The 20,300-nt window shown below is 39.9% G+C and overlaps 2 non-coding genes and 2 pseudogenes across 2 annotated transcripts; all 4 read right to left on the bottom strand.

Moving 5' to 3' along the window:
* Positions 1-1,967: 1,967 nt before the first annotated feature.
* On the bottom strand, positions 1,968-2,085 carry LOC125002653 (annotated as a pseudogene).
* Positions 2,086-19,117: 17,032 nt separating this feature from the next.
* Positions 19,118-19,236, bottom strand: LOC125001766 (annotated as a pseudogene).
* A 100-nt stretch (positions 19,237-19,336) lies between these two features.
* LOC125003305 lies at positions 19,337-19,455 on the bottom strand. Its single transcript, XR_007112164.1, has one exon. It is a non-coding gene; the product is annotated as a 5S ribosomal RNA (ribosomal RNA).
* Positions 19,456-19,556: 101 nt separating this feature from the next.
* LOC125001305 lies at positions 19,557-19,675 on the bottom strand. The gene has a single exon (XR_007111566.1). It is a non-coding gene; the product is annotated as a 5S ribosomal RNA (ribosomal RNA).
* Between the last annotated feature and the right edge of the window lie 625 nt (positions 19,676-20,300).

The following is a 20,300-nucleotide window of genomic DNA, read 5'->3' as shown; positions in this document are numbered from 1 at the left end:
CCAACCAGGCCGACACTGCTTAGCTTCCGAGATCAGGCGTGTTCAGGGTGGTATGGTGTAGCAATGGTAACCTGTCACAACGAGTATATATAAGTGGTCAAAAATCATCATTGCATAAAAAAGTATTTAGATGATTTAAATATTACCTGTTCATGCCATCATCATCACCTTATGCGGACGTCGCAGCTGTTTCAGGCATGTCAATTTCAGCATATCAATTTCACTTTTGCCTGTCTGAAAAATTGCCGGACGGCTCTTGTTGACTTTGACGCCGACTTTTTCGTTGGTTTTTGCAGCATTTGGTAACAACTTTCAATGCCGCCCTCTCTGAGGAAAGGATTGCCCTTTCAGGCATTTTCCCAGAGTGCTCCCTACTGAGATATTCAGCTCTTTTGCTGTTTTGTTGGTTGCCATTGATGCTTGTTATTCGGAAATGTTTTGTAAAACTTTGGACGAAAATCAATGAACATGCTCTATTCAAGTGTGTTCGTTGTCTTGCTGCAGTCATTGTAAATCTGAGAAGCACTAAAGGAATGTACAGGATCCACAAGAGGCTTGTATAATAACACTTTCAGGTAAGATCAAAAGGGCAAAGATTCTCTGCCATCATGGCCAAAGGAAAAGATTTGATGAAAGGACGAATTCTATGACATCATGAAGCAAAATTCTATTGGCACATTCTAAGTAATTTTGTGAGGACGTGCGATAGGAAGAGAGAGTGTGGGAAAGATTTCAAATTTCTCTGTTTTTCTGTGATCATTTTCTTTCTCTCACTCTGGTTGTGTTTTCATTTAGGTTCTCGATCAAAGTTTTTCATAACATTTAAATCTTGAGTGTCACCATAGTGAGATCTATAACACTGCGTCCGTGGTACTATTGTATGATAATATATGTTCCGTCAGATTTTGGGATGAGCAACCAAAAAATCACCACTACCACTCTTTACCCAATGTATCAGTATTAGTAATAAATAGTAGTAGATGTAATTATTTTTGTACCTTTACATATTTACTTTTATATAGTTTCTCTCCTTTTGTTTTGTATGTTTTATATTTTGCATTGTCTGTAAAAACTTCATTTCTCCATGGGGATAACGTAAACAACGTTCCTGCCTTATCTCAAATTCAAAGATTCAAGTGATTCAGTACATCTAATGACAACTAACTGGGGTCTTTTTTATTTTCATAGATTCACTCATTTTATAACATGTTATAAAAAGTCAGCATTAGAGCATAACACTACAAATATGTTAAGGTTGATCTTCAGCTTAGTTGTAGTGGTACAATATTTTAACGCTGCAATATATATCCCTCCTCCCTTACCAGTTGGCAGCATCACAAACGTGCTAATCCGGTTAGCCTGTTCCAAGACAAACAGTAAAACTTACAGCAATAAAAAAGGGACCAACACAACTACAGCTGGGTAAAAACTGTTCTTAATTGCTTGCCTTGGTAAACAAAGTTAATAAAAAATAATGTGATGTAATGTTACCATGTCTCCTGATGAGAATGAAAAAGGGTACAGCCCCTGGTATTCCCAGGCGGTCTCCCATCCAAGTACTAACCAGGTCCTACACTGCTTAGCTTCCGAGATCGACGAGAACAGCCGTGTTCAGGGTGGTTTGGCCGGAAAGCAATGGTAACTGTTCACAAAGCCGTATATATATAGTGGTCAAAATCTCATTGCATGGTATTTTGATGATAAATTGTTACATGTCTCCTGATTGAGAATGAAAAGCTTACAGCACTGGTTTTCCTAGGCGGTCTCATCAAAGTACTAACCAGGCCCTACATTTCTTAGCTTCCGAGTCAGATGAGATCAGGGGTGTTCAGGGTTTATTGTATGTTTGGGTATGGCCGTAGCTATCGTAACTGTCACAACGCAGTTTATATAAGTTGGTCAAAAATCATCATTGCATTCGTATTTTGATGATGTAATTGGTTACCATGTCTCCTGATGAAAGAAAGGCTTTACAGCACCTAGTATTCCAAGGCGGTCTCCCATCCACGTACTAACCAGGCCCGACCGAGCTTAGCTTCCGAGATCAGACGAGATCGGGCGTGTTCAGGTTGGTATGGCGTAAGCAATGTCAATGTCACTAACGAAGTATTATAAGTGGTCAATATGTCATTTTGCATGTATTTTGATGATGTAAATGTTACCTTGTCTCCTGTGAGAATGAAAAAGCTTACAGCACCTGGTATTCCCAGGCGGTCTCCATCCAAGTACTAACCGGCCTACATGCTTAGCTTCCGAGATCAGACGAGATCAGGCGTGTTCAGGGTGTATTATGGCCGTAAGGAATGGTAAACTGTCACAAACGCAGTTATATTTAAGTGGTCAAAATATCATTGCATGTATTTGATGATGTAAATGTTACCATGTCTCCTGATGAAAATGAAAGGCTTACAGCATCTAGTATTCACAGGCTGTTCTACCATCCAATTACATAACAGGCCCGACACTGCTTAATTCGGAGATCAAATGAGAGCAAGCGCATTTCAGGTGGTATGGCCGTACGGCAAGTTAAACTGTCACAAACGCAGTATATATAGTGGTCAAAATCATCATGCATGTATTTTGTTGATGTAAATGTTACCATGTCCTTCCTGATTGAGAATGAAAAAAGTCTTACAGACCTGGTATACCAGGCGGTCTCCCATCCATGTACTGAAAACAGGCCCCGACCATGCTTAGCTTCCGAGATCAGACGAGATCGGGCTTGTTCAGGTTTGGTATGGCTGTAAGCAACGTCAAATGTCACTAAAGCAGTATATATTAAGTGATCAAAATCATATTGCATGTATTTTGATGATGTAATGTTACCATCGTTCTGATGAGATATGAAGGCTTACAGCACCTGGTATTCCCAGGGCGGTTTCCCATCCAAGTACGAACCGGCCCTTAGCTTACCGAGATCAGATGAAGATCGGCGTGTTCAGGGTGGTATGGCCATAAGCAATGGTAACTGACATAAAGCCATATGATATAAGTGGTCAATAACCCATCATTTGCATGTTTTTTGATGATGTAAATGTTACATGTCTCCTGATGAAAATGAACGCTTACGCACCTGGTATTCCAGGCGGTCTCCATCAAGTTACTACGAGGCCGACCGCGCTTAGCTTCCGAGATCAGACGAGGATCGGCTTGTTCAGATTGGTTTGGCGTAGCAATTGTCAAATGTAATAATGCCAGTATTTAAAGTGGTCAAAATGATCATTGATTGTATTTTGATGATGTAATGTTACCATGTTCTGATGAAATGAAAAAGCTTACAAGCACCTGGTATTCCCTGGCGGTCTTCCCATCCAGGTAACTACCAGGCCTTAGACTTCGAGATCAGATGATGATCTGGCGTGTTTCAGGGTGGTTGGCCGTAAGCATGGTAACTGTCACAAACGCAGTATATATAAGTGGTCACAATGATCATTGCATGTATATGATGATGTATATGTTACCATGTTCCCTGATGAAAATGAAAGGCTTACAGCACCTAGTATTCCCAGGAGGTCTCCTGTCCAAGTGACTAACGGCTACCGTGTTAACTACGAGATTCAGACGTGTTTCAGGGTGGTATGGCCGTAGCAACGTTTTAACTGTCACAAAACGCAGTATATCATAAGTGGTCAAAATCATTCATTGCAGGTATTTTTGTTTTTGAGCTGACGCTTTCTACAATGATACAGTCTGCCAGGAAGTAGAGTCAGAATGTAACAGTAGATATGACTCAGAGAGAAAAACAAGGGACCCGGTCCAACCAGGGTTTGGGTGTGATTTGTGTTTAACTGAACACTGCCTGAGATTGGCTTATCGGTGAAAGTCCAGCTTGCACCTTTGCCCAATCATCATACTTATGCGGACGTCGCAGCGTTTCAGCATGTCAATTTCCAGCATGTCAATTTCAATTTTTGCTGTCTTTGAAAAATTGCCGGTGGCTCTTGTTGACTTTGACGGCGGACTTTCTCGTTGCTTGTTGGCATTTGGTAACACATTCAAAGCGCCCTCTCTGGGAAAGATTGCATTTCAGCATTTCCCAGAGTGCTCCCTACTGAGATATTCAGCTCTTTTGTGTTTTGTTGGTTGCCATTGATGCATTTTATTCGGAAATGTTTGCTAAACTTTGGACGAAAATCAATGATCCAATGCTCTATTCAAGTGTGTTCCTTGTCTTGCATGCCAGTCAATTTGTAACTGTGAGGAAGCACTAAAGAATGTACAGATCACAGAGGCTTGTAAAAAACAACTGTCAGTAAGATCAACGCAAAGATTCTATGCATCATGGCCAACGGAAAAGATTTGATGAAAGGACAGAATTCTATGACATCATGAAGGAAAAACATACTATGGACATTCTATGTAAATTTTGTGAGGGAGTGCGATAGGAAAGAGAGAGTTGGGAAAGATTTTCCAAATTTCTTCTGTTTTTCTTGATCATTTTCTTTACTCTCACTCCTGGTGGTGTGGATTGTGTTTTCCAGTGAGGTTCCTCGGATCAAAGTTTTCTATTAACACTGTCCAATCTTGAGTGTCCACATAGTGAGATCTTATAACACTGCGCGTCCAATGGTACTATTGAATGTAATATATGTCGTCAGATTTAGGCCGAGAACCAAAATCACCACTCCATCTTTACCAACTGTATAGTATTAGTGAAAGAATAGTGAGTGGATGTAATTATTTTTGTACCTTTAACATATTTACTTTTATATAGTTTCTCTCCTTTGGTTTTGGTTGGTTTTATCATTTTTGCATGGTCTGTAAAACCTTCATTTCTCACGGGGAATACGTTAAATAGTCCTGCCTTATCTCTAATTCAAGATCAAGTGATTCAGTACATCTGAATGACAACTAGTGGGGTCTTTTTTATTTTCATAGATCACTTTTATACATGTCTCATAAAAAGTCCAGCATTAGAGCATAAACACTTAAATAAGCCAAGGGTGGCTCTTCGACTATAGTGTAGTTGTACAAACTATTTAACGCTGTACCAGTTCGCAGCATCACAACGGTGCTACACTCAGAGTAGGTTTTTGCTGTATTGCCCGAAAGAAAATGCAAAAACAGAACTAATTACATAATACTTACCTCATTGTGTAGTAAAGCCACAAAGTAGCGTGTTAATAGGTTCCATACACCATTATGTACCCTCAGAGGGAATACGATAAAGAATCAGCCGCACATGAATTAAAACTACACGTGACACAAACCATATTGATTATACAATGTGATGATGGGCTTAAACAAACCTTTACACACAGTTATGGGAGCATGTGCGGCTAATTTTTGTGTGTTGTTTTCGCGACGTACTGAGGCACGTGCGACTAATGCGGCACATGGAGTAACGTACATCCATACGTAGTTCGTGTGCTCACGCACATACAAAGAATACGATGGATGAAACAGGGCGATGACGTCATGGGATGTCCTTCTTTGATGATGTCCTCATTGTTTTCTCTTTGATGATGATGTCATGAAATGTTTTCTTTGATCATGATGCATAGAATCTTTGCCTTTGATCTTATTGGAAAAGTTTGTTTTATACAACCTAGGTGGGTCGTAGATTCTGTTGGACTTTCAAACTGAAAATCAGGCGTGTTCAGGATGGTAGGGGCCGTAAGCAACACGTCAAATGTCACTAAAGCAGTATATATAAGGGATTCAAAATCATCTTGCATGTTATTTGTTTGATGTAATGTTACCATGTCTCCTGATGGAGAATGAAAAGCTTACTCACGTGGTATTCCCAGGCGTTCCATCAAGTATAAAACAGGCCCGACCGTGCTTAGCTTCCGTGGATCAGACGAGATCGGGCGTGTTCAGGTTGGTATGGCCGTATGCCAATGTCAAGGTCACTAAAGCAGTATTATATAAGGGGTCAAATGATTCATTGCTTGTTTTTGATTATGTGTAAATGTACCATGTCTCCTGATGAGAATGAGAAAGCTTACAGCACCTGGTATTCCCCGGCGGTCTCCCATCCAAGAAACTATCCAGGCCCGACATGCTTAGCTTCCGAGGATCAGCTGAAAACAGCCGGTGTTCAGGGGGTTTGGGCGTAAGCAATGGTTAGCTGTCACAAACGCAGTATTTATGTGGTCAAATTCATATTGCATGTATTTTGATGATGTTGTAAATGTTCCATGGTCTCTGATGAGAATGAAAGCTTACAGCAATGGTGTTCCCAGGTGGTTTCCCATCCAGTATACCAGGGCCCGACCGTGCTTAGCTTCCAAGATCGGGTGTTCGTGGTATGGCCATAAGCAATGTCAAACAGGCACGAAAGAAGCATATATAAGTGGTCAAAATGATCATTTCATGTATTTGATGGATGTAATGTTACCATGTCTCCTGATGCAAAATGAAAAGCTTACAGCACCTGGTATTCCAGGCGGTTCCCCATCCAAGATAACCAGGGCCGACACTGCTTGGCGTCCGTGATTTCAAACGAGATTCAGCGTGTTCAGGGGTGGTATGGCGTAAGCAACGTTAACTGTACAAACGCAGTCTGAGGAAAGATTGCACTTTCAGGCAATTTCAGAGTGCTCCTACTGAGTTATTTAGCGCTTTGCTGTTTTGTTGGTTGCATTGATGGTTGTTACTTCGGGAACTGTTTTGGTAAAACTTTGGACGAAAATCAATGAACATGCTCTATTCAAGTGTGTTCCTTGTCTATGCTTGCAGTCAATTTGTAAACTGTGAGAAGCCTATAAGATGTTACAGATCCACAGAGGCGTGTATAAAAACAAACTTTCAGTAAGATCAAAGGCACAGATTCATATGCCATCATGGCATAGGAAAAGGATTTATGAAAGGACTGAATTCTATGACATCATGACGGAAAACATTCTATGGCACATCTATGTAAATTTGTGGGAGTGCGAGAGGAAGAGAGCGTGTGGGGAAAGTTTTTCCAAATTTCTTTGTTTTCTGTGATCATTTTCTTTTCTCTCACTCTGGTTGTGTTTTCATTGAGGTTTTTCCTCGATCAAAGTTTCATTAACACCTTTCAATCTTGGTGTCCATAGTGTAGCATCTATAACACTGCCGTCCAATGGTATATTGATATGATAATATATGTCGGTCAGATTTTGGCATTTTTTGTAGCAACAAAAATCACCACTACCATCTTTACACTGTATCAGTATTTAGTGAAAAATAGTGAGTAGATGTAATTATTTTGTACCTTTAACATTATTTACTTTTATATAGTTTCTCTCTTGGTTTTGGTTTTGTTTTCTATTTTGCATGGTCTGTAAACCTTCATTTCTCACGGGGTAATACGTTAATCAGTCCTGCCTATCTCTAATTCAAGATTCAAGTGATTCAGTAATCTAAGGACAACTAAGTGGGGTCTTTGGTATTTTCATAGATCATCTTTTATACATTGTCTATAACCAAGTCCAGCCTTTAGAGCATAAACACTTAAATAAGAAAAGGTGGCTCTGTCGACTTAGTTGTAGTTGTACAACTATTTAAACGCTGTACCAGTTCGCAGCATCACCAACGGGTGTTAACCCCTCAGAGTAGGTTTTTGCTGTATTGCCGAAAGAAATGCAAAAAACAGAACTATTTACATAATACTTACATCATTGTGTAGTTAAGCCACAGTGCGTGTTAAAGGTTCAGCTAGACACCATATTGTACTCGAGGGAATACGATTAAAGAATCAGGCGCACATGATTAAATACACGTGACCAAACTATTGATTATACTATGTGGATGAGGCTTAAACAACCTTTACACACCGAAAAATTATGGGAGCATGTTGGCTAATTTTTTGTGTGTTGTTTTCGGCACGTACAGGACGCACGTGGCGACTACATGCGCGCACATGGAGTAACGTTACATCCTTTCGTAGTTCCGTGCATGCTCACGCACATACCAAAGAAACGATGGATGAAACAGGGCGATGACGTCATGGGATGTCTTCCTTTGATGATGTTCCTCAATTGTTTTCCTTTGATGATGATGTCATGAATGTTTTCCTTTGATCATGATGCATAGAATCTTTGCTTTGATCTTATTGAAAAGGTTGTTTTATCTAACTAGGGTGGGTCCGTAGATTAGTTAGACTTTCAAACTGAAATCAGGCGTGTTCAGGATGGGTATGGCCGTAAGGCAACGTCAAATGTCACTAAAGTAGTATATATAAGTGATCAAAATCTCCTTGCATGTATTTTGATGATGTAAAATGTTACCTTGTCTCTGATGAGAATGAATGCTTACAGCACGTGGTATTCCCAGGCGGGTGGTGGGGGGGTCGAGGGGGCAGTGAGGTTCGCCCATCCAAGTACTATCCCAGGCCGACGGGGCTTAGCTTCCGAGATCAGACGAGATCGGCTTTGGTTCAGGTGGTATGGCCGTTGCATGTCAATGTCACTAAAGAGTATATATAAGTGGTCAAATGATCATTGCATGTATTTTGATTATGGAAATGTTACCATGTCTCCTGATGAGAATGAAAAGCTTTACAGCACTGGTATTCCCAGGCGTCTCCCATCATGAACTACCGCCACGACCATGCTTAGCTTCGAGATCAGACGAGAACGCGTGTTCAGGTTGGTTTGGCCGTAAGCAATGGTAACTGTCACAAACGCAGTTTAATGTGGTCAAAAACATCATTGCATGTATTTTGCTGATGTAATGTTTACCAATGTCTCCTTGTGAGAATGGAAAAAGCTTACAGAATGGTGTTCCCAGGTGGGTTTCCCATCCAAGTACTAACAGGCCGACCGTGCTTAGCTTCAAGATCGGGCGTGTTCATGTTGGTATGGCCATAAGGCAAGTCTAACAGCACGAAAGGCAGCATATATAAGTGTCAAAATGATTCATTTCATGTATTTTGATGATGTAAATGTTACCATGTCTCCTGATGAAAATGAAAAGCTTACAGATGGTATTCCAGGCGGTCTCCATCCAAGGACTAACCAGGCCCGACACTGCTTGGCTTCCGTGATCAAGCGTGTTTCTGGGTTGGTATGGCCGTAAGAACGTTAAACTGTCACAAACGCAGTGCTGAGGAAAGATTGCACTTTAGCAATTTCCCAGAGTGCTCCTACTGAGATATTTCGCTCGTTTGCTGTTTGTTGGTTGCATTGATGCTTGTTATTCGGGAAATGTTTTGTAAAAACTTTGGACGAAAATCAATGAACCATGCTCTATTCAAGTGTGTTTCCTTGTCTTGCTTGCAGTCAATTTGTAACTGTGATAAGCATAAGAATGCTACAGATCCACAGAGGCTGTATAAAACAAACTTTCAGTAGCTCAAAGGGCAAGGATTCTATGCCCTATGGCCAAGGAAAACGATTTGATGAAAGGACCGATTCTATGACATCATGAAGGAAAACATTCTATGGCACATTGTATGTATATTTTGTGAGGAGTGCGCTAGGAAGAGAAGTGTGGGAAAGATTTTCCAAATTTCTTCTGTTGTCTGTTGATTCATTTTCTTTTCTCTCACTCTGGTTGTGTTTTCATTTAGGTTCCTCGATCAAGTTTTTCATTAACACTTTCAATCTGAGTGTAACATAGTGAGAGCTTTAAACTGCGTCGATGGTACTATTGATATGAAATATATGTCGTCAGATTTTTGCATGAGCAAACCAAATACCACTACCTCTTCTACCAACTGTATCAGTATTAGTGAAAAACTAGTAGTAGATGTAATTATTTTTGTACCTTTACATATTTACTTTTATATAGTTTCTTCTATGGTTTTGTTGTTTCTCATTTGCATGGTCTGTTAAAAACCCTTCATTTTCTCCACGGGGAATAAGTAAAATAGTCCTGCCTTATCTTAATTCAAGATTCAAGTGATTCAGTACATCTAATGACAACTAAGTGGGGTCTTTTTGTATTTTCATAGATCACTATCTTTTATACATGTGCTCCTAAAAAGTCCAGCATTAGAGCATAAACACTTTAAATAAGACGGGTGGCTCTTCGACTATAGGGTTGTTGTTTGTACAACTATTTAACGCGGTACCAGTTCGCAGTATCACAACGGGCTACCACCTCAGACGTTGGTTTATGCTGTATTGCCGAAAGAAATGCAAAAACAGAACCTAATTTACATAATACTTACTCATTGTGTAGTAAAGCACAAGTAGCGCTGTTAATAGGTTCCAGCTACACCATTATGTACTCAGAGGGAAATACGTATTAAAGATCAGCGCACTGATTAATCTACACGTGACACATCACATTATTGATTTTACATGTGGCTGAGGGCTAAACAACCTTTACACACAGTTATGGGAGAAGGTTGACCTAAATTCTGTGTGTTGTTTTCGCGCACGTACAGACGCAGCGCGACTACATGCGCGGCACATGGAGTAACAGTTTACATCCATCCGTAGTTCGTGCATGCTCACGACACATACAAAAGAAACGATGATGAAAACAGGGGCGATGGACGTCATGGATGTCTTCCTTTGATGATGTCCTCAATTGTGTTCATGATGTTGATGTCATGAAATGTTTTCCTTTGATCATGATGGCATAGATTTTGCCTTTGATCTTATTGAAAGTTTGTTTTTATACAAAAACCTAAGGTGGGGTCCGTAGATTTGTTAGACTTTTAAATGAAACTTCAGGCGTGTTCAGGATGGGTGGCCGTAAGCAACGTCAATGTCACTAAAAAACAGTATTATATAAGTGATCAAAATTTCATCCTTGCATGTAGTTTGATGATGTAAAGTTACATGTCTCTGATGAGGACTGAAAAGCTTACAGCACCTGGGTATTCCCCAGGCGGTCTCCATCCAAGTACTACCAGACCGACCGTGCTTAGCTTCCTGAGATCAGACGAGATCGGGCTGTTTCAGGTTGGTATGGCCGTAGCAATGTCAAATGTCACTAAAGCAGTATATATAAGTGGTCAAAATGATCCCCCTGCATGTATTTTGATTATGTCAATGTTTCCATGTCTCCTGATGAGAATGAAAAGCTTCCGCACCTGGTATTCCCAGTCGGTCTCCCATCCAAGAACTAACAGGCCTACACTGCTTAGCTTTCCAAGATCAGACGAGACAGCGTGTTCAGGTGTTTGGCCGAGCAAATGGTAACTGTCACAAACGCAGTATATATAAGTGGTCAAAATCATCCATTGCATGTATTTGATGATGTAAATGTTACATGTCTCCTGATGAGAATGCAAGGGCTTACAGCACTGATATTCCCCAGGCGGTTTCCCTCAAGTACTAACCAGGCCTTAGTTCCCGAGGAGCAGGAGAGATCAGACGTGTTCAGGGTGGTATGACCGTAAGCAATGGTAATTGTCACAAACGCAGTATATATAAGTGGTCAAAATGAATCATTGCATGTATTTTGATGATGTAAATGTTACCCATGTTCCTGATTGAAAATGAAAGGCTTACAGCACCTAGTATTCCAGGCGGTCTCCCATTAAAGTACCTAACCACGCCCGACCTGCTAAACTTCCGCGATCGATGCACTGGGTGTGTTCAGTGGGTATGCCTTAAGCATTTTGTCAGTCAAGTGACTTCAGTACATCTACTGAAAAACTAACTGGGGTCTTTTTTTATTTTCATAGCTCACTCTTTTTATACAAGTTCTCAAATAAAAAGTCCAGCATTAGGCATAAACACTCAAATATGTAGGTTGACTCTTCGGCTATAGTTGTAGTTGTACAACTTTTAACGCTAGTACCGTTGGCCGATCACAACGTGCTAAACCGGTTAGCTGTTCCAAGACAACAGAAACTGTACGCAATAAAAATTGACAAACCAATACAGCGGTAAAACTGTTCTTAAATGCTTGCTAGGTAAAACAAAGGTTAAATCAAAATAAAATATAATACATACAGACACATTCTGTCACATGAAATTGGCCGTTGCACGTTAATCTTAGCCCCGTGTTAGCTCCCCACTCCACCGTTGCTATGACCCGTTATCTCCACGGCCTCGTTATATTTCGGCGTCAGTTCAAATTGTGGACACAGCCAAATGATGGCAAAATACAAGCAATGTTAGGAATCACTTGTCAATATTTCTGCTGACAAATCTCGGAACAGCACAAGTCGGCTACCACCTCAGACGTTGGGGTTTGCTGTATTGCCGAAAGAAACGCAAAAAGAACTCATTTACATAATACTAACTCATTGGTGTAGTAAAGCCACAAGTAGCGCTGGTTATTAGGTTCCAGCTAGACCATTATGTCTCAGACGGAAATACGATAAAGACTCAGCCGCAATGATTAAACTACCGTGACACAAACCTATGATTCTACAAGGTGGGAATGAGCTTAACAAACTTTACACACAGTTTGGGAGCATGTTGGCTAATTCTTGGTGTGTTGTTTTCGCGCACGTACAGGACGCACGTGCGACTACATGCGCGACATGGAGTAACGTTACAATCCCATACGTAGTTCGTGCATGCTCACGCACATGGATTAAAAACCGGGCGATGGACGTCATGGGAATGTCTTCCTTTGATTTGATGTCCTCAATTTGTTTTCCTTTGATGATGATTCATGAAATGTTTTCCTTGATCTATGATGGCATAGAATCTTTGCCTTTGATCTTATTGAAAGTTTGTTTTATACAAACCTAGGTGGGTCTTAGATGCTTATGTTAGACTTTCAAACTGAAAGCAAGCGAGACAAGCACACACGGGCCGTCTTACGAGGTGTATGTTTGTCAGTCACAAAAGGGTACATATAAGTGGTCAAATCAATATAGCATGTTTATGATGGATGGAATGTTCCTGTGTCCCTGATGGAAAATGAAAGCCTTTACAGGACCTGGCGTTGTTCAGGTTGGTTATGGCCGTTAGCAATGGTCAAACATCACTAAAGCGAGTATTTATAGTGGTCAAAATGATCATTGCATGTATTTTGATGATGTAAAATTGTTACCTGTCTCCTGATGGAAATGGTAGCAAATCAAGCCGCCCTCTCTGAGAAGATTGCACTTTCATCAATTTCCCAGAGTGGCTCCCTACTGAGATTATTCAGCTCTTTTGCTGTTTTGTTGGTTTGCCATTGATGCTTTGTTATTCGGGGAAATGTTTTGTAAACTTTGGACGAAAAATCACATGACCATGCTTCTATTCAAGTGCTGTTCCTTGTCTTGCTTGCAGTCAATTTGTATACTCTGAGAAGCACTAAAAGAATGTTAACAAGATCCACAGAGGCTTTGTATATAACCAAAACTTTCAGTAAGATCAAAGGCAAAGATTCTATGCCATCATTGCCAAAGGAAATGATTTGATGAAAGGACGAATTCTATGACATCATGAAGGAATACATTCTATGGCACATTCTCTGTAAATTTTGTGAGGAGTGCGTAGGACGAGAGAGTGTGGGAAGATTTCCAAATTTCTTCTGTTTTCTGTGCTCATTTTCTTTTCTCTCACTTGGTTGGTTTTCATTTAGGTTCCTCGATCAAGTTTTCATTAACACCTTTCATCTTGAGTGTCACATAGTGGAGATCTATAACACTGCCGTCGATGGTACTATTGATATGATATAGATGTCTTCAGATTTGGCATGAGCAACCAAAATCACATACCACTCTTCTACCAACTGTTCAGTATTAGTAATAAATAGTAGTAGATGTAATTATTTTTGTACCTTTAAACATATTTACTTTTATTATAGTTTCTATCTTTGGTTTTTGGTTTGTTTTATCATTTTGACATTGTCTGTAAAACCTTCATTTCTCCCGGGAATAACGTAAAATAGTTCCTGCCTTATCTCTATTCAAGATTCGAGTGCTTCAGTACATCTAATGACAACTAACTGGGGTCTTTTTTTATTTTCATAGATCACTCTTTTATACATGTCTCATAAAAAGTCTCCCAGCATTAGCGCATAAACACTCAAAATATGTTAAGGTTGACTCTTCGGCTATAGTTGTAGTTGTACAACTATTTAACGGCTGTACCAGTTGGCAGCATCACAAGGTTGCTAAACCGTTTAGCTGTTCAAGACAAACAGAAAAACTATACAAGCAATAAAATGGAAACAAACTACAGCCGGTAAAACTGTTTTAATTGCTTGCATAGGTAAACAAGGTTTAAATAAAAAGTAAAATACTAACCTACATACAGGTACACATTTCTGACACATTGAAATTGGCCGTTAGCACGTTAACTTAGCCCCGTAGTTAGTCCCCACATCCACCGTATGCTAACGACCCGTTATCTTCACTGGCTCGTTTTATTTCGGCGTCAGTTCAAAATTGTGGACAACAGCAAATTGATGGCAAAATACAAGCACGTTAGAAACCATTGTTCCAATATTTCTAATGACAAATCTCGACAGCACACGTGGCTTCCACCTCAGACTTGGGGTTTGTGTATTGCCGAAAGAAACGCAAAAAAGAAATCATTTACATAATCCTTACATCATTGTGTAGTAAAGCCCAAGTAGCGCTGTTAATATGTTCAGTAGGACAGTATGTACCTCAGAAGGAAATAGATAAGAATCAGCCGCAACTGATTAATCTACACGTGACACAAACATATTGATTATTACATGTGGATGAGGCTTAAACAAACTTTTACACCCCGTTATGGAGCATGTTGGTATAATTTTGTGATTGTTTTTCGCGACGTACAGACGCGCACATGGAGTAACGTTACATCCTACGTAGTTCCGTAGCATGCTCACGCACATACAAAAGAAACGATGGATGAAACAAGGGCGATGACGTCAGGGGATGTCTTCCTTTGATGATGTCCTCAATTGTTTTCCTTGATGATGATGTCATGGAAAATGTTTTCTTTGATTATGGATGGCATGAATCTTTGCCTTTGATCTTATTGAAAGTTTGGTTTTTATACAAAACTGGTGGGTCTTAGATTCTGTTAGCTTTCATAACTGAAGCAAGCGAGACAAGGAACACCCGGGCGTCTTACGAGGTGGTATTGTGTCAGTCAACAAAAGCCGTGGTACATATAAGTGGTCTAAAATCATATTGCATGTATTATGATGATGACATGTTCCTGTGTCCCCTGATGAAAATGAAAGGGGCTTACAGGACCTGGCGTGTTCAGTTGGTATGGCTGTAAGCAAATGTCAAAAACATCATAAAGCAGTATAAAATAAGTGGTCAAAATGATCATTGCATGATTTTGATGATGTAAATGGTCACAAGTCTCCTGATGAAAAATGTACAAATTCAAAGGCCGCCCTCTCTGAGGAAGATTGCACTTTAGGCATTTCCCAGAGTTGTCCTACTGGATATTCAGTCTTTTGCTGTTTTGTAGGTTGCATTGATGCTTGTTATTCGGGAAAAATGTTTTTGGTCAAACTTTGGACGAAAATTCAATGACCATGCTCTATTCAAGTGTGTTCGTTTTCTTGCTTGCGTCAATTTGTAACTTGACAAGCACTAAAGAAGTACAGATTCACAGAGGCTTGTATAAACACAACCTTTCAGTAAGATCAAAGGCAAAGAGTGCATACAAGTGCCATATCATGGCCAAAGGAAAAGATTTGATGAAAGGACAGAATTTCCTATGGCATTCTGAAGGAAAAACATTTATGGCACATTTATGTAAATATTGTTGAGGAGTGCGCTAGGAAGAGAGAGTGTGGGAAAGATTTTCCAAATTTATTATGTTTTCTGTGATCATTTCTTTTCTCTCACTTGGTTGGTTTTATTTAGGTTCCTCGATCAAGTTTTCATTAACACCTTTCAATCTTGAGTGTCACATAGTTGAATGATCTATAACATGCCGTCAATGGTATATTGATATGATAATATATGTCGTCAGATTTTGGCTTGAGAACCAAAAATCCCCATACCACTCTTTACCTACTGTATCAGTTATTAGGGAAAAAAATAGTGTAGATGTATTATTTTTGTACCTTTAACATATTTACTTTTATCTAGTTTCTTCTCCTTTGGTTTTGGTTTTGTTTATTTTTGCATTGTCTGTAAAACTTCTTCTCACAGGAATAACGTAAAAATAGTCCCTGCTTATCTCTAATCAGATTCAATGTGATTCAGTACATCTTATGACAACTAAACTGGGGTCTTTTTTATTTTCATTGATCACTCTTTTATACATGTCTAATAAAAAAGTCGCATTAGAGCATAAACAATAAATTAGAAGGGTGGCTCTTCGGACTATAGATGTAGTTGTACAAACTATTTAAGCTGTGTACCAGTTCGCAACTTCACAAGGGCTACCAACTCAGACGTTGGGGTTTGCTGTATTGACGAAAGAAAGGCAAAAACAGAAACAATTTACATAATAAATACATCATTGTGAGTAACCAAAGTCGCGTTTGGTTAATAGGTTCAGCTAGGACCATTATGTATCAGAGGGGAAATACGATAAGGAATCAGCCGCACCTGATATAAACTACACGTGAACACCAACATAATTATTATACAATGTGGTATGATGCTTAACAAACTTTTCACACAGTTATGGGAGCAGTTGGTCTAATTTTTGTGTCTTGTTTTCGCGCCCGTACAGACGCACGTGGACTACATGCGCGCAGATGGCGTACGTTACTCCATCCGTAGTTCCGTGATGCTCACGCCATACAAAAAGAAACGATGGATGAAACAGGGCGATGACGTCATGGGATGTCTTCCTTTGATGATGTCTCAATTGTTTTCCTTTGATGATGATGTCCTGAAAATGTTTTCCTTTGATCATGAGGCATATGATCTTTTGCCTTTGATCTTATTGAAAGTTTGTTTTATTACAAACCTAGGTGGGTCCGTAGATATCTGTTAAGACTTTCAAACTGAAAAGTCAAGCGAGACAAGGCAAACACGGGCTCTTCCGCTGGTGGGTATGGTGTCAGTCACAAAGCTGGTACATATAAGTGGTCAAAATCAATATTGATGTATTTATGATGATGGAAATGTTCCTGTGTCCCTGATGGAATGACAGGTTACGAGGACCTGGGCGTGTTCAGGTGGTATGGCCTGTAAAGCAATGTCAAACATCACTTAAAGCAGTCTAAATAAGTGGTCCACATGATCTTGCATGTATATTGATGATGTAAATGATACCATGTCTCCTGATGGAAATGGTACCAAATTCCAAGCCGGCCCTCTTGAGGAAGGATTGCACTTTCACGGCAATTTCCCAGAGTGCTCCCTACGAGATATCAGCTCTTTTGTGTTTTTGTTGGTGCCATTGATGCTTGTTATTCGGGAAATGTTTTGTAAAACTTTTGGACGAAAATCAATGAACCATGCTCTATTCAAGTGTGTTCCTTGTCTTGCTTGCAGTCAATTTGTACTCTGACAAGCACTAATGAATGTACAGATCCACAGAGGTTGTATAAAACAAACTTTCAGTAAGATCAAAGGCAAAGAATTCTATGCCCACATGGCCAAAGGAACGATTTGATGAAAGGACAGATTCTATGACCTCATGAAGGGAAAATCATTCTATGGCACATTCTATGTAAATTTTGTGAGGAGTGCGATAGGAAGAGAGAGTGTGGAAAGATTTCCAATTTTTTCTGTTTTTCTGTGATCATTTTCTTTTCTCTCATCTGGGTGTGTTTTCATTTAGGTTTCGATCAAAGTTTCCTTAACACCTTTCATCTTGAGTGTTCCTAGTAGTCTTAACACTGCGTCCGATGGTACTATTGATATGATATATATGTCGTCAGTTTGGCATGAGCAACCAAATCACCACTACCACTCTTTTACAACTGTGTCAGTTATTAGTAATAAATAGTAGTAGATGTTTTTAATTATTTTTTGTACCTTTAACATATTTACTTTTATATAGTTTCTCTCCTTAGGTTTTGGTTTGTTTTTCATTTTGCATTGTCTGTAAACCTTTCTTTGCTCCACGGGGAATAAACTAAATAGTCCTGCCTTATCTCTAATTCACGATTCAATTGAGTCAGTACATCTAATGACAACTAAAACTGGGGTCTTTTTTATTTTCATAGATCACTCTTTTATACATGTCCATAAAAAGTCCAGCATTAGAGCATAAAACACTCAAATATGTGAAGGTTGACTCTTCGGCTATAGTTGTAGTTGTACAACTATTTTAACGCTGTACCAGTGCAGCATCACAACGTGCTAAACGGTTAGCCTGTTCCAAGAAAACAGAAAATTCCAGCAATAAAAATGGACAAACAACTACAGCTAGGTAAAACTGTTCTTAATTGCTTGCCAGGTAAACAAAGGTTAATAAAAATAAAATACTAACATCCATTACAGACACATTCTGACACATTGATTGGACGTTAGCACGTTAACTTAGCCCGTAGTTAGCTCCCACTCCACCGTATGCTAACGACCAGTAATCTCACTGGCCTGTTTTATTTCGGCGTCAGTTCAAATTGTGGACAAAAGCAAATTGATGCAAAATACAAGCATGTATAGGAAACCACTTGTCAATATTTCTAATGACAAATCTCGACAGGCAACGTGGCTACCACTCAGACGTTTGGGTGTGCTGTATTGCGGAAAGAAACGCAAAAAGAACTAATTTCTATACTACTTACGATCATTGTGTAGCAAAAGCCACAAGTAGCGCTGTTAATAGGTTTCCAGCTAGGACTATTATGTACCTCAGAGGGAATACGATAAAAGAATCAGCCGCACATGATTAAACTTCCCGTGACACAACATATTGATGTATACAAAGTGGAAGAGGCTTAAAAAAACCTTTACACACAGTTATGGGAGCATGTCGGTCTTATTCTTGTGTGTTGTTTTCGCGCACGTACAGACGCACGTGCGACTACATGCGCGCACATGGAGTAACGTTACATCCATACGTAGTTCCGTACATGCTCACGCACATACAAAAGAAACGATGGATGAAACAGGGCGATGACGTCATGGGATGTCTTCCATTGATGATGTCCTCAATTGTTTTCCTTTGATGATGATGTCATGAAATGTTTTCCTTTGATCTTGATGGCATAGAATCTTTGACTTTGATCTTATTGAAAGTTTGTTTTATACAAACCTAGGTGGGTCCGTAGATTCTGTTAGACTTTCAAACTGAAACTCAGGCGTGTTCATGTTGGTATGGCCGTAAGCAATGTCAAATGTCACTAAAGCAGTATATATAAGTGGTCAAAAATGTTCATTGCATGTATTTTGATGATGTAAATGTTACCATGTCTCCTGATGAGAATGAAAGGCTTACAGCACGTAGTATTCCCAGGCGGTCTCCCATCCAAGTACTAACCAGGCCCGACCGTGCTTAGTTTCCGAGATCAGACGAGATCAGGCGTATTCAGGTAGGTATGGCCGTAAGCAATGTAAAATGTCACTAAATCAGTATATATAAGTGCTCAAAATCATCATTGCATGTATTTTGATGATGTAAATGTTACCATGTCTCCTGATGAAATGAAAAGCTTACAGCACCGGGTATTCCTAGGCGGTCTCCCATCCAAGTACTAACCAGGCCCTACCATGCTTAGCTTCCGAGATCAGACGAGATCGGGAATGTTGAGGTTGGTATGGCCGTAAGCAACGTCAAAATTCACTAAAGCAGTATATATAAGTGGTCAAAATGATCATTGCATGTATTTTGATGATGTAAATGTTACCATGTCTCTTGATGAGAATGAAAAGCTTACAGCACCTGGTATTCCCAGGCGGTCTCCCATCCAAGTACTAACCAGGCCCTACACTGCTTAGCTTCCGAGATCAGACACGATCAGACGTGTTCAGGGTGGTATGACCATAAGCAATGGTAACTGTCCCAAACGCAGTAAATATAAGTGGTCAAAATCATCATTGCATGTATTTTGTTGATGTAAATGTTTCCATGTCTCCTGATGAGAATGAAAAGCTTACAGCACCTGGTATTCCCATTCGGTCTCCCATCCAAGTACTAACCAGGCCCTTAGCTTCCGAGATCAGATGAGATCAGTCGTGTTCAGGGTGGTATGGCCGTAAGGAATGGTAACTGTCACAAACCCAGTATATATAAGTGGTCAAAATGATCATTGCATGTATTTTGATGATGTAAATGTTACCATGTCTCCTGATGAAAATGAAAAGCTTAGAGCACCTGGTATTCCCTTGCGGTCTCCCATCCAAGTACTAACCAGGCCCTACACCGCTGAGCTTCCGAGATCAAACGTGTTCAGCGTGGTATGGCCGTAAGGAATGGTAACTGTCACAAACCCAGTATATATAAGTGGTCAAAATGATCATTGCATGTATTTTGATGATGTAAATGTTACCATGTCTCCTGATGAAAATGAAAGGCTTACAGCACCTAGTATTCCCAGGCGGTCTCCCATCCAAGTACTAACCAGGCCCGACCGTGCATTGCTTCCGAGATCAGACGAGATCGGGCGTGTTCAGG

The sequence above is a fragment of the Mugil cephalus genome, chromosome 23 (genome assembly GCF_022458985.1).
Source record: "Mugil cephalus isolate CIBA_MC_2020 chromosome 23, CIBA_Mcephalus_1.1, whole genome shotgun sequence".
Lineage (NCBI taxonomy): Eukaryota > Metazoa > Chordata > Actinopteri > Mugiliformes > Mugilidae > Mugil > Mugil cephalus.
Note: the sequence above shows the minus strand (reverse complement) of the source record. Positions and strands in the feature narration are given on the sequence as shown.